Consider the following 12,597-nt stretch of genomic DNA (forward strand, 5'->3'; position numbering starts at 1 on the left):
AATCATAGATACAACTAAAAATGTGTCATGGGGGAAAATGCAAAGATATCAACTACAAACTACTATAATCACTGAAAACAGTGCAATTATGTTCAGGGTTTTATAAAATGGTACAAACATACTATACAAAAAAGGTGTCAGACTCAAACAGTAATCTATACCTTAGCTTCTAAGTGACTTAGAAATATAATCTACGTTGTATTATACTTTAAAAAATTTTTTGTTAAATATTTCCCAATTAAATTTATTTATTTATTTATCTAGCCATTTATCTGCTTGTTGAATGTATGAAACACTTCAAAACTTGCATGTCATCTTTGCAGATTGACCATGCTAATCTTCTCTATGTTTTGTTTTCCAATTTTAATGTATGTGCTGGCAAAGTGAGCCCCCCTCTCCCCCCAACAATTACATTCTTCTCTGGTTCAGGTACGGCTCAAGAGATTTGACCTCAAGTTTGACACCTCTGGGAAATTGTACATGTGATAAGTATACAAATTATTATGAATCTCAAATGGCTTATGATCTCCTCCCTCCCGGCATTCCCTAAAACAATGGAGATCAAAACCCATCCATGACTGATCATCCTGGGCAATTTCTGTCCCTATAATCCCACAAGTTCTCCACAAGAGATCCACTCAATATGCTGGAGGTCTTCCTCCTTTCCTTCTTATACCTTGAGATTATCCTTGGAAGACTCTACGTATCTACTTGTCATCCCTGACCCTTACTGCCTGTTCTGGGACTAGTGTTTACCAGGATTTCCCCCTCCCCCACACTCCTGGTATAGGTTAGGCTTCACTTTCCCTAAAAGGCAATAATGCCAAAACTTGATTGGCAATAAGATGGGATAAGGCTCAAGCTGTATCTTTCTTTGATCCAGCTTCCAGATGGTCTTTGGCTGTACTTATGTGACTCCCTAGTCGCCTAGAGGGCTTTAAAAGGTCCCACCCATATGGTATCAAATCCCATCAGCCTTGATGAAGACTGAAGACCACATATGAACAGGCAGTTCTCAGATGAAGAAATTAAAGCCATCTATAGTCATATTAAAAAATGCTTTAAATCACTACTGATTTGCAAACACAAAACAAATGCAAATGCAAATCAAAACCACTCTGAGGTACCACATCACACCTATCAGATCGGCCAACATGACAAAACAGGAAAACGATAAATGTTGGAGAAGATATAGGAAAATTGGAACACCAACGTGTAAATGTGTAATAGTAAAGTTGTGAAATGATCCAAACATTTTGGAGAGCAATTTGGAACTATGCCCAAAAGGCTATAAAAATGTGCATACCCTTTGACCCAGCAATAGCACTTCTAGGGCTGTATGCCAAAGAGATCATAAAAATGAGAAAAGGATCCACATATACAGAAATATTTATAGCAGCTATTTTTATAGTGGCAAGGAATTGGTAATTGAGGGGATTCCCATCAATTGGGGAATGGCTGAACAATTTGTGGTATATGAATGTAACAGAATACTATTGTGCTGTAAGATATGATGAGCAAGCAAACCAGAAAAACTGGAAAGAATTGTATGAATTGATGCTGAGTGAAGTGAACACAATCAAGAGAACATTGTACACAGTAACAGCCAAATTATGTGATGACTAACTTTGTTAACCCTTCTCAAGCAATTCAAGGATCTAAGACATCTCCAAAAGTCTCATGATGGAAAATGTATCCACATCCAAAGAAAGAACTATGGAGTTTGAATGCAGATCGAAGTGTACTATTTGCTCTTTTTTTTCTTCTGTTTTGTTTTGTTTCCTCTTTCCTATTGGTTCTAATTCTTCCTTACAACATGACTAATGTGAAAATATGTTTAATAGGAATGTATATGTATAGTTTATATCAGATTGCATGCAGTAGTGGGGAGTGAGGTGGGGAGGGAAGTGGAGAAAAATTTAAAACTCAAAAGCTTATGGAAGTGATTATTGATAACTCAAAATGAATTAATAAAAAATAGGAAAAAAAAGACTGAAAACCACACAAGTCACAAGATTCAACCCTTCTGGCCAGTTACACTTCCATGTGGATATCAGGCAGGCCTGTCTGGCTTAGTTTAGTGCTACTATATAACTTTGGAATGTTATGGTTAAATAAATCTCTTAACTGTTCAATGACTTATGAGTACCTCATTTTGTCCTAACATCAATCCCAAACTTACAGGGTGTCAACATCAGGCTTTCCCCTAACATGACCTTAATAGCCCATTTTCTCTTCTTATTGTACAATAAATGTTGTATGATCTTCTTATCACGCATACGTAATAGGTGCTATTAACCTCAAGTCTGGGATATTTTTGTTCTATCTTGACAGAAATATAGAAATATGAATGGCTTCCTTTATAATCCTATGCATTTTATTTTATGCATTTAAAAACATTATTCTAAGAAGAGGTCCATAAGCTTCACCAGACAGCCTAAGGGGTCCATTACACAAGGTGAGGTACCCTTGATGTATGACATTTTTCATACCTGTTCTTCAGAATTGCATGGGGGGCAGGTAGGTGGCGCAGAGGATAGAGCACCGGCCCTGGATTCAGGAGGACCTGAGTTCAAATTCAGCCTCAGACACATAACACTTACTACCTGTGTGACCCTGGGCAAGTCACTTAACCCCATTGCCTAGCAAAAAAAAAAAAAAAAGAATTGCACGCTGGTTACAAGTTAGAGCTTACCACACTCCCCATGTACTCATCTGTGATATTTATTTTTAATTCTTCATGGACTGTCACATTCCATATTTTGCTGCCATATAACAAGATTAGCATTAAAAAGATGGGCCTGGAAGATTAAGGACATTAAAGGAGCTTCATTGAAGGACATTAAAGGAGTTTCTTGAGGGCAATCACACCTGTTCTAACCCCTCTTGTTCAACTCTGGGCCCATCTCATCGTCCATCTTTACTGGCTAGCTCAGATATGCACGTTGAGGTTTAGAGTTGCGAGAGCTGGTTCAGGTGTGCAAGAATTCACTTAGACTTCTCTGTAACCATTAGAAGCTTTTTTGTGTGTGTGAAAGCTTCAAGGGCCTGAGGTTAGCAAGGTGCTAAACAAAAGCGCCAATATAAGAAAAGACCCAAGCTTAGATAGACAGAAAGCTATGCAGCCTATAGGATGATGACACATTTTTAGGATTTCTTATGGGGGTTGGAGATTAGGGACAGGATAAGAACAAACAAGATGAAGAAGATGGTTGCTTACAAGATAAGGAAAAATTTTCATGATATAGCATGAGGAAGATGAATGACAGGATAAGGAACACAGGGTAAGGGAAACAAAGGCAATTCTTTTGGTACAAGTTTGTATGGTATTTTAAGATAAGGGGAAAAGGACTTGAGAAGTTCTGAAGTTCCAGGATCTCAAGATATAGGATGGGCTACAGAATGAGCCTCAAACCCCATCAGAGGGTCTGGGAAAGTAACCCTTAATATTATTTTTAATCCTACATTTGTCTCTACATCATATATATTGATAGAGAAGTGCTATAGGTTGTCCATCCAAAAGCATCTTATAATCTGGAAAATGTAAATTCTTCATACACTTGACTATTGCAGTGTGTATGACTAGGCCATACTCCTTTGAGTAATTCCAGATATCTTTCAGGATGTTCTCCAATATTTCATTGCTTGATGTAATAAGCACAATGTCACCGGACCTCACCTTCCATAGAGAATCAATCCCTCTTCAACTTGAACACTGCATTGGAAATCCACCAAAATGATGGATTTCTTTGGTAAGGATATACTTCTCTGTTATGGGCAAGACAGTTGTTGAAAAGTGTTATTGCTGTTGTTTTATCTTTCAAGGAATCGAGTGATTTTGACATTCGGATGAGCAATACTTTGTTGTAAAAGAAACTCTAAGGCTGCATTTTGCTCTATCAAATCATTTTTTTCATTAGTGAAAAAACAGGAAATGCAGTCATATCTAATATTCTCTATATGATTTAGTTTACTGTGAAATGGTAAAATGTGGTCTTTTTGTTGATTTTTTTTTTGGCAGAACCCTGCTGATTTGTTATTAATACTCTTATTGAGAATGCCCAAAAAAGAAAAAAAAAGAAAGGAAAAAGAAAAAAGGGGCTGCTAGGTGTTGCAGTGGATAGAGCACTGGCCCTGGATTTTATACAGATGGCACAGTAAATGTGTGTTTTATAAGCCACTTTTTCAGTATTAATAAGATTTTTTTTCTGTGCTGTTGGTATCCATTCCTTCCAACATATTTTATTTTGGTCCCTGAGTCCTCTCACAATTGCTTCACTTCCAATATAAATCTCCTCTATGTAAAAATTTGGTACAATCTAGGAGCATTCCTTAGCTGTACTCTCTCGTGAGCATATTCAGGACAATATGCTAAGGCCCAAATGTAATGTTTCCACTGTCCTTGATGGAGATAATAGTTTGTTATAACAGTGTTTTAAATCTTTTCCATTTCTGTTTGCTTGTAGCCTTCCTTCTGTTCTTTAGGATAATTTTGATTAGTTAAATATGTTGCCAAGTTTTATAAAGCATTGGAGACAATGGAGACTATGAGTACATAGTCATCCAGAATCTTTCTTCATAAAATTTTTTAAATGAATTTATTTTTTAACCCAGTATTGCCTTTGACTGTCATTTGTCTCCATTTTTTCGAGTAAACCAGATGTTTACTAAGATGCTTTCTGATCTCCTTAATTACCCTCTTGTGACAATTAGTTTACATTGGTTAAATTTTTGTACAAAAGTATTGTCATTTCTAGTGTCCATTTCTCATTTTTAAGCTTGTCAAATGCTCCTTTTAATAAATAATTATTTTAACAATTTAATAAATAGTTGCTCTTTCAGTTGCATATTTTATCTTTCTCACTATTTTCTTCTTTTTTTGTTTTATTTATTTATTAATTCTTATTTTAACTCTAATGGCATGATTATAGAAAATAAGACAGCTGACTCAACAACATGTCTTTTCTTATCTGTTAAAATAGAATATATTTAATTCTGTAAGGTGTTATTTGCTACTTGCCAAACCCAGCATCTCCCAATTCTTTTCTCAAAGAAGGTATTTATGATATAAAGTCTTGAACCTTCCAAGTCTTTGGCCTTTCTCCATCTTACTGAATCGTGCTTTCCAATATATTTCTCCCCATCTTTACATTCTCTCACTTTTGCATTGAAGTCGACAAAGTGTCAGAGTGAATGTTAATTCTATTTGGAAGGTCTAACAAATCTTTCATAAAATTTCTCTACCACTCTATTTTCAGAAACCAATAGAACAAAATACAGCTCTGAATTCACCACCAACAACAAAGAAAGAAACTAACATAATTTTCATGGTTGTCTTTTTGCAAATATGTATTATTAGTACTGTGATGTATGACACATGATACATCTCCGATAAAATCTCTGATACCCAAGACTTACAGTATAGGGGATTGATATAAATATGCTAATAGCCATTCCTCAATTGACAAGTTGGCAAAGGACATGAACAAACCATTTTCAACAGAAGAAATGCAAGCTATCAATAATCATATTAATAATGCAATAAATCACTTCTAAGACAAATGTACATTAAAATAACTCTGAAATTCCACTCTGTATGTATCAAACTGAAAAAGGATATAAAATATAAGAATAGTACATTTTGAAGGAGTTGTTGAAAGAAAGTGTCACTAACAGACTGTTGGTGAAGCTGTGAATTGGCCTAAAACATTTTGGAAAACAATTTGGAATGATGAAGAAGAAAATTACCGAACTATTCCTATTCTCTGACCAAATGATACCAATATTAAAGATACACTCCAGTAAGTCAATAGTAGGAAGGTCACATATACATCAAAATAATCATGGCATCTTTTCTTTGGTAGGAAAAAAAACTGGAATCAAATGGTGAGGTGTCCATAGTTAGAAAATAACTGAAGAAATTGTGGTATAAGAATATAATATTATTAATAGCATAAAAATATCACAAGGGATCCAGAAACATAGAAAGATTTGTATGAACTGATGAATAATGAAGAAAATAGAGCTAGAAGAAAAATATACACAAGGAATACAGAATAGTAAATGAAATGCAAACAACATCAGAATCCAGATAGAATTTAATGACCAATTTTAGTTGTAGAGGATTGATAACAAAATGTATTTGCTTAGATGATGATTTATGGGGACAGGATACACAGTCTAATTGGTTTTGTGTGTTTTTCTTGCTCTTTTGAGAATCTTTTAGGGTGGGAGAAAGACGCATCAGAAGAGACTGAAGTGTAAAAAACATAAAAGCTTTTCAAAAATATTTTGTGTGTGGGATTCATGACAGAAAAATGGCATAATCAAAAGCAGTAAACATGTTGTATTCACAGGACCCTGAACAAACCATTCTATCCACTTAACCAGAAATTTCAGTCAAAGAATCCCCCACTTTCTCAACATTCTGATTAATTCACATTTCACTGTATTTAATAGCAGGACGACATTCCAATATTCCACTCAAAGATCCAGCATAAAATTGGAGCAGGTCCTTTGTATTATATGTGAACAGTTGCACATCCATAATTCATCTTCATTATCTTTTAACTTGTCACTTGGCCTGGTGTCCATGTCTTCTGAGATCCAACTTTTAGCGGAAATCGGCGGAACCACATGCATCTCATTTAGAAAGGGAGCTAAGCAAGTGAAATCACATTTGCAGATAGCTTTGTATGCAGCATAGATGTAGTTAAGCTCTTAGTTTTATCCTTAATTTTGATGGGTAAATGGCATAAGAAAAACAGAAACAGCGTAGAAAAATCTGAATTTCTGAAACTCAATTGGACTTAATGGAGACACATCAAGGAAGGTAATCTAGTAAACACAGATGTGGTCATCAAATAGTCAAAGTGTCATGTCACCATCCTTTTTTCCTCCCATTATATTATATAAGGTTCTGTTGAACCAGGATGCTTAAAGAAAGGATTCTAGTTCATTTAATTTTCCAGTTAATCTAGACAACTAACAAACCTTTCTTAATTCAGGAGTTGAAGTGTTTCTAATTTTAAGATTTTATATAAATTTCATTGAGTGAAAAAAAAAATGAAGGCAATATGGCTTGGAAAAAAAGGAGTTAGGCAAAAGTGTGTGAAAGTCAGCTCAATGCAGCTCACAAAAGCTGGTTGTTGATTTTTTTCATGTGAGCATTTACTCCTCAGCATTGGAAAGCACTACAAAGCAGGATTTGATTTATCATTTTGTCTGGTTGTGAGAAAGACATGAGAAAATGTTAATAATGTAGATTATACTTAAAACTATGTTACATGTAAAATTGTTTTTAAAAGAGAATTTTTTTTTTGGAGGCAATCAGGTTAAATGACTTGTCCAGGATCACATAGCTAGTAAGTTGTCTAAGATCAAATTTGAACTCAGGTCCTCCTGACTCCAGGGCTGGTGTTCTATCCACTGCACCACCCTAGATGCCTCATGAGGGACAATTTTTAAACATTTGCCGGTGCATCCCTGGTTAGGAGAACAAGGTCCTAGTTAGTCCTGGTTTTACGGTTAATAAGCTGTGTGAACTTGGATAATACACTTCACTGAGATGAGATCTTAATTTCCTCTGTCAAATTAAGGGCTTGGAGGGGCAGCTACATGGTGCAGTGGATAGAGCACTAGCCCTGGATTCAGGAGGACCTGAGTTCAAATCCAGCCTCAGACACAAAACACTAGCTGTGTGACCCTGGGCAAGTCACTTAACCATACTGTATAGCCCCTCCCCCCAAAAAAAATTAAGGGCTCTGACTAGATACTTTTTAAGGGTTGGTTCATCTCTACCACTCTGATTCTGTAAATATTTCTTTGATATTTAAGGGTTTTCTACTACCTCAGAGTCATCATTCTCCACAGTAACTCTCACATTTCAGGACTGTCTGTGTGTTTGATGACACTGGGACATACCCTCAAAGTTGATCATAGCATGATAGACAGAGTTAGAAAGGTCCTCTGAGGCCAATTAACCAAAGCCTGTCATTTTCCTGAGAAGAGCACTGGAGACCAGAGAGGTTAAGTAATTTGCCCAAGGATACCCAGGTCTGCTGATTTCCAAATCTAGTGCTGTTCTCACTGTACCACACCCATGCTTTTTGCATCTCCTTAATAGATGGATTCATAACAAAACAAGCTCGTTTATTTTTCCCTTGAAAATGGAGAGCAGTATGTATGATACCAAATCATTATGTACCCTAGAACTTAAGTGGCAGCCAAAGCCTTCAGAGGTCTTTGCTGTGTTTCCTGATGAGAATGAGTAGGATAATTCTATTCATAGAATGGGATATCAAAACATGAATAGATATTAAACATGAGAGAATCCAAAAGGTCTTTGGCCTTTGGGTTTAATAGTAGTAAATTCAGCTTGCATGGGCATTATTCTTGAAGAATGATGATCATCATGAGGAAAAATGGATACTATAATTTCACCTTAGCCTTGAGTTAAATGCTATGGAGCGAGAACAGCTGTGACAGTGAATAATAAGGCAGACAATATAAGAACACTAGGCTTTTATTTACTATGCACCTTTTTATTTAGATTCTAAAATATGAAAATTAATAGCAAAGCCAGTCATAGTAATGACGAAGTATGGTAAAATAAAATGCCTTGTTAATCACAGGTTATCACATAATCTATAACATTTCAACATAATCTTGAGGCATAATTAAATTTGTTCTCTTTTTCTTTTCTTTTCCTTTTGCCTTTTCCTTCTTTTTCTTTTTGTCTCTTTGAACTAGTCAGAAGTCAGTATGTACTCCAATTAACATTCAATTAACTCAAGGCTCATTGGGGAAAAAAAAATAAAAGACTCAAGCACATCCACTAAGGACAGGTCAATATCCTGCAATTGATTTGATAGACTAGGTCTCTCATAGCAGTGGCCTTTTAGAAATTCTTTTAAAAACTACCTTGATAAAAGGGCATTGCCTGTTTCTGTCACTCATTGTTTGTCCTCCCTCATCAATGTCAAATGCATTGGAAATCAAAGTCCTCTGGCATATGCTATATGATGCTATTCATGTTACTGTGCATGCTGAAAACAAGTAATTATTTTTCTGCCTTTCTAGTTTTTAAATTATTTTTGAAATATATTATTACTGTCACTGTTAGCAATTAGTTTGATTTTTCCATTATGAAGTCAAATATTGGGGTTTAACATCAAGCCATTTTCAACTTGATGAATATACTGTCATGCCAAAGATAATCACTTTTTAAATGAGGCAAAATAAACTAAGTTGTAAAGTTATTTGAATCATAAAACAATAGAGGTGGAAGAGACCTTGTATAACATCCAACCCTGGCCCTTCCCCTTCCTTTTCAGAAGAGGAAACTGAGGCAAAAGGAGGAGACCATAAAGTCATAGATAGAGAGCTGATATAAAAGAATCCATAAGCATTTATCAAGCCCTACTATGTGCTGGGTGCTAGGGACACAAAGACAAATACTAAATCATCATGCACTTGAGCTTATATTCTATCAGAGCAAATAATATGTTGTTTTTATTGAATTATGTCCTACTCTTTGTGACCCCATTTGAGGTTTTCATGGTAAAGATACTAGAGTGGTTTGCCATTTTCTTCTCCAGCTCATTTTACAGATGAGGAACTGAGGCAAACAGGGTGAAGTGACTTGCCCAGGGGCACACAGCTAGTAAGTGTCTGAGGCCAGATTTGAACTCTGGAAGATGAGTCTATCCACTGCCCACATAGCTGCCTAAACAATGTGTACACATATGAGAAAATATAAACAAAATTAATACAAAGAACTCAGGGTGAAAGAAATGAACAGCAGAGGAAATCAAGAAAGGCCTTATGGTGCTTGAGCTGAACTTTGAAAGAGGTTCAGAATTCCCAGAGACAGAGGTTAGAAAGGAGTGTGTTCTGGGCATGGAAGACAGCCTGTTCAGAGACACATAAACAGGAAATTGGATGTCAGGAATGGGAAACAGCAAGTTGCCAAATTTGACTGGCCCACATCTTCACTGAAGAGGAAAAATGCATAACAAGCATAGAAAGGTAGATTGGAACTAAACCGTAAAGGGTTTTAAATGCCCAACAGAAGAGTTTGTACTCTATCGTCTCTTTTGGTAATACAGGCAATAGGAAATTGCTAGACCTTTTTAAGTAGGGGAGTGACCTTGACTAACACATAGATGATAGATTAGAGAGGGGAGAAAATGGAGTAGGGATGCCAATTAGGGTACCATTGTAATAGGCCAGAAAAGAGAAGATGGAAGCCTGAACAAGATAGAATAGTTGCTATGTGAGTGGAGAGAAGGGAACAGTTATGAGATGTGAGAAGACAGTATAGATGAAGAGAGGTTAGTCTTGTCAAGGTGAAGGGTCACCTCTTTGTGAAAGACTGAGGGAAAGAACAAGAAAGCCAGAGGTGAAGAGACAGAGAGAAAAGAGAGCTGACATTGAATGGTCTCATTGTTTTCCTGTAAAAGAAGAGATGGAGTCTTAAGAGAGTAGGAGAAAAGGATTTGGTAAGGGGGTATAGAGGAAAGAAGGGAAGGTTCGGATTAGCTTCCAAGGGGAATGAGATAGGGAAGTAATTGGGAAAAGGTAATAAAAAGACTGCCTTGTAGCTGCAAGGATCTAGTCTGACTCCCTAACTTTACAAGTGAGAAAACTAAGGTCCAGGTAGTTTAGTTTACCAGTTGTAAGTGGCAGAGCTTCAGATTTAAACTCTTGTCCTCTGAGTGCAAATCTAAGATTTGTTCTACTATATCCCCTAACTTCTTTAAGGATATGCAGTTAGAGTCAGAATTAGAACCCAGACCTTTTGACACTGAGTCCAATGCTCTTTTAGTAGAAATCTCAATTAATCAAAGAGTTGTTATAATCTCCAAAAGTAAATATCAAAGCAGGAATGAGTTGGAGGAGAACTTAGTAATTATCTAACCAAAACCTGAGGAACTAGAGATCCAAGAGGTAAAGCCAGGCCCAAATGCAATAAAATTCAAATTCATTGATCATATGTGAGGCCTTGTACCAGTCACTGAGATACAAGTTCACACATACACACAGTGTACCCTCTATCAAGGACTTTATAACCAGTATCATACCTAGTGGTCAGAAAAACATGAGCTAGAATCTTTCTCCTGACACCAAGTCCAGTAATCAGTACTATTAAAACAGAATATATACAAGTGTGCAACAGTGATGATGGTGATGATGATGATGATGTTTATAACTAGCATTTATAAACCATTTACCAGGTTCCAGGCACTGTGTTACTTTTACAAATATTACCTCATTCGAAATTTGATTGGGTATGCCAGAGTCTACCTGAAATATGAACATTTATACTTCAGAAATCAGCAAACAGTACAATTTAGGGCTCAATTTATTGTTTTGTTGATTTCTAGATTTAAGCAAGTGATAGAGAAAATGTCAATGATACAAATTAAACCTAAAAATGTCTCATAGGTTTGTAAAGACCTGAAAATGTTAAATATTTACCAGCTTACACCTGAATACACCTACACCAAGTCTAGGTTCTGGGTAAGAAGAGGGGGAATACAATTTTTAATCAATTCTAGTTCTCTGGCTTAATCATGCCTTCTATTTCTAAAAAGGAAGTTTTCTTTTTTATTCATCAAAAAGTATTAAGTATTTATTTTTCTCGAGTGTCATGCTAGATCTGATGCAGGAAAAATGAGATACGTGGGGCAGCTAGGTGGCGCAGTGGATAGAGCACCAGCCCTGGATTCAGGAGGACCTGAGCTCAAATCTGACCTCAGACACATAACACTTACTAGCTGCGTGACCCTGGGCAAGTCACTTAACCCCATTGCCTAGCCCTAGATACAGATTAAATACATCATCCCTACCATTTGGAAATTTAAAATCTAAAATGCCCCCATCTCCTAGTATTTCACAGAGTTCTAGAACTGCTAGGAATATCAATAAGAAAATAGGCAAATAAAAGGTATAAGCAAAAAGGAAGCAAAATTCCCCTAGTTGACATTTGAGATGATGGTGTACATAGGAAACGTGAGTGAGTCAGAAACTATTTGAGAGAATTAATTGCTTTATTAAAATAACAGGATTCAAAATAAAGGCACAAATATGTGAGCATTTCTATATATAATAATATATGTGATAAATGATTAATTGGACTCCTGTTCTATTCCAATTAGTATTAACCAGTTTGATATGATTCCATAAGAGTAGTGATTATAAGTTCTGTATATTAGGCCCCAGAGCTACAAACTGCAAATTATAAGTTCACTTAACTTCACTTAATCTTAGGAAGCTAACTAGAGGACTTCCACCCTTGTATTTGCCTGTTATGGTGACCAAGCCCAGGTGGTGGAGGTTACTCAATTGCATGGTAAGTCCCCCAGTTCTTTTTGTTGCCCCTCTATCCCTTGTCATTCCTCTATATTGAGATATGAGGAGATGATCATGAGCACTTGACCGATGAGTGACCCTGGTTGCCTGCCTGTGGCCTGCCTTTCTACCAGCCCATTAACCCATGTAGATGTTTTAACATCTGTTTATCAGCCCAGCCCATGGGTGTGCTCAGTAGCAGGGTAGGACCTCCTGAAAGGGCAAGATAGGTCTGTCAAGGTC

At 36.4% G+C, this 12,597-nt stretch overlaps 1 non-coding gene across 1 annotated transcript; it reads right to left on the bottom strand.

Moving 5' to 3' along the window:
* Positions 1-281: 281 nt before the first annotated feature.
* Positions 282-391, bottom strand: LOC144457297 (U6 spliceosomal RNA). The gene has a single exon (XR_013486612.1). It is a non-coding gene; the product is annotated as a U6 spliceosomal RNA (small nuclear RNA).
* Positions 392-12,597: the final 12,206 nt, after the last annotated feature.

Source organism: Phascolarctos cinereus, unplaced genomic scaffold (genome assembly GCF_003287225.1).
Source record: "Phascolarctos cinereus isolate Bilbo 61053 unplaced genomic scaffold, phaCin_HiC Scaffold_4;HRSCAF=312, whole genome shotgun sequence".
In the NCBI taxonomy this organism is placed as follows: Eukaryota; Metazoa; Chordata; class Mammalia; order Diprotodontia; family Phascolarctidae; genus Phascolarctos; species Phascolarctos cinereus.